This window comes from Dendrobates tinctorius, unplaced genomic scaffold, assembly GCF_039654945.1.
Source record: "Dendrobates tinctorius isolate UK_male_01 unplaced genomic scaffold, ASM3965494v1 ptg000534l, whole genome shotgun sequence".
Taxonomy (NCBI): domain Eukaryota; kingdom Metazoa; phylum Chordata; class Amphibia; order Anura; family Dendrobatidae; genus Dendrobates; species Dendrobates tinctorius.
In genome coordinates this window covers 270,001-272,500 of record NW_027362193.1, presented here as the reverse complement: position 1 = coordinate 272,500, position 2,500 = coordinate 270,001, and positions in this window count along the sequence as shown.

Genomic DNA, 2,500 nt, shown 5'->3' with positions numbered 1-2,500 from the left:
GACTTAGAGCGATTTTTGGATTTTTGTGCAAAAATCGAATTTTCCCTTCTCCCACCGCTCTGGGGCGTCAATATGAAGTGGGGACCCGAGGGAGAGTGCCTCCCATGAGGGTAGAATGTGTGACTTTTGGGGGGAAAGTCGAATTATGGAGCAAAAACCATTTTTGGGGACTTAGAAAAAATTCCGAGATGTGTCAGACTTCCAGGAAGGGGGCGCCTCGGGAGGTGTACCTAGGAGGCTTCCAGGGGCCTGGGTACACTTTTCAGAAAGTACCGTTGGGACTTAGAAAAATTTTCAAGATTTTTGGACTTAGAGCGATTTTTGGATTTTTGTGCAAAAATCGAATTTTCCCTTCTCCCACCGCTCTGGGGCGTCAATATGAAGTGGGGACCCGAGGGAGAGTGCCTCCCATGAGGGTAGAATGTGTGACTTTTGGGGGGAAAGTCGAATTATGGAGCAAAAACCATTTTTTGGGACTTAGAAAAATTTCGAGATGTGACAGACTTCCAGGAAGGGGGCGCCTCGGGAGGTGTACCTAGGAGGCTTCCAGGGGCCTGGGTACACTTTTCAGAAAGTACCGTTGGGACTTAGAAAAATTTTCAGGATTTTTGGACTTAGAGCGATTTTTGGATTTTTGATCAAAAATCGAATTTCCCCTTCTCCCACCGCTCTGGGGCGTCAATATGATGTGGGGACCCGAGGGAGAGTGCCTCCCATGAGGGTAGAATGTGTGGCTTTTGGGGGGAAAGTCGAATTATGGAGCAAAAACCAGTTTTTGGGACTTAGAAAAATTTCGAGATGTGTCAGACTTCCAGGAAGGGGGGAGTCTCAGGAGGTGTACCTAGGAGGCTTCCAGGGGCCTGGGTACACTTTTCAGAAAGTACCGTTGGGACTTAGAAAAATTTTCAGGATTTTTGGACTTAGAGCGATTTTTGGATTTTTGTGCAAAAATCAGATTTCCCCTTCTCCCACCGCTCTGGGGCGTCAATATGATGTGGGGACCCGAGGGAGAGTGCCTCCCATGAGGGTAGAATGTGTGGTTTTTTGGGGGAAAGTCGAATTATGGAAGAAATTGAGTTTTGAGGACAAAAAAGTGTTTTGAGGACAAAAAAGTTTCTTGAGGACAAAAAAGTTTCTCGAGGACAAAAAAGTGTTTTGAGGACAAAAAAGTTTCTTGAGGACAAAAAAGTGTTTTGCGAACAAAAAATGGAATTTTGTGATTTTGTGTAAAAATAAGTAAATTCCCCTACTTCCACCACAGGGGGGCTTCAGTATGTTGTAGGGCCCCCAGGGAGGGTCCCCCAACTGGGTTTAAAGTTTGTGGATCCTGGGCAGAAAGTTGAATTTTGGATGAAAAACCGAATTTTGGGACTTAGAAAAATTTCGAGCTGAGCAGTGACAGACTTCCAGGCAGGGGAGCCTCTCTGGAGGTGTACCGAAAACAGTTCCAGGAGCTGAGGTCATTTTCGAACATTTTTTGTTCGCTCAAATTTTTTTTGTTTTTGAGCTCTAAAAAGCTGTTATTATCAATTGGCTCAAAAATTTCAAGTGTCATGAGCTAGTACATGTTGGAGGAATACGTTTTAGGCAAAAAATTGCAAAAAAAAAAATCCAAGTGAAAAAGAACCGGAATGGGGAATTTCTGACTGCTGTAGCAGCCGCACAGTTCCAGGAGGTCGGATACATTTCCGACTTTGTCCCGCTCATTGAAGTACATTGTCCCGCAATGCAAATACATAGTAATGCGCACCTGCGGGAGAATATAGGAGAGAGTGGGCTCTCTCTACCCCGATGTATGGCGGTTGTTCCTATGGTTCTCTGGCTCGGGTAGGCGACTTAGAAGGTGGTCCCTCTTGTCGTGGAAGTTGCAAAATACGGCCGAGACTGAACTTCCACGGCTCCAGGAGGGACTTTTGCTGGTCGTGCGTCCCAAGTGAGAGAGGCGATCCTGGGGTACCTGAGCCTGACCAGACCCTCCCTCGGTGGTCCCTGGTCTTCTGAAGGGTGATGGCATTCAGGGGGGCAAATCTGGAGTCCGTGGCCGAGTTTGGGCTCTAGAAGGCGGACGCCCCTTCTGACCATGTCCCCTCAGAGCCGGCTGGATGGTTCATGGTCCGCGGCTTTGTCTGGCGGTCTGTGCCCAAGCCGGAGAAGCTGTCCTGGGGTACGTGAGCTTTGACCAGACCCTCCCTCGGCGGTCCCTGGTTCTCTGGAGGTGATGGCTGTCAGGGGGGCAAATCTGGAGTCCTCGTGGGAAGGAGGGCTCTTGAAGGCGGACGCCCCCTCTGACTATGTCCCCTCAGAGCAGGCTGGATGGTTCATGGTCCGCGGCTTTGTCTGGCGGTCCATGCCCAAGCCGGAGAAGCTATCCTGGGTACCTGAGCTTCGACCAGACCCTCCCTCGGTGGTCCCTGGTTCTCTGGAGGCGATGGCTGTTGTCAGGGGGGGGGGGGCAAATCTGGAGTCCTCGTGGGAAGGAGGGCTCTGGAAGGCGGACGCC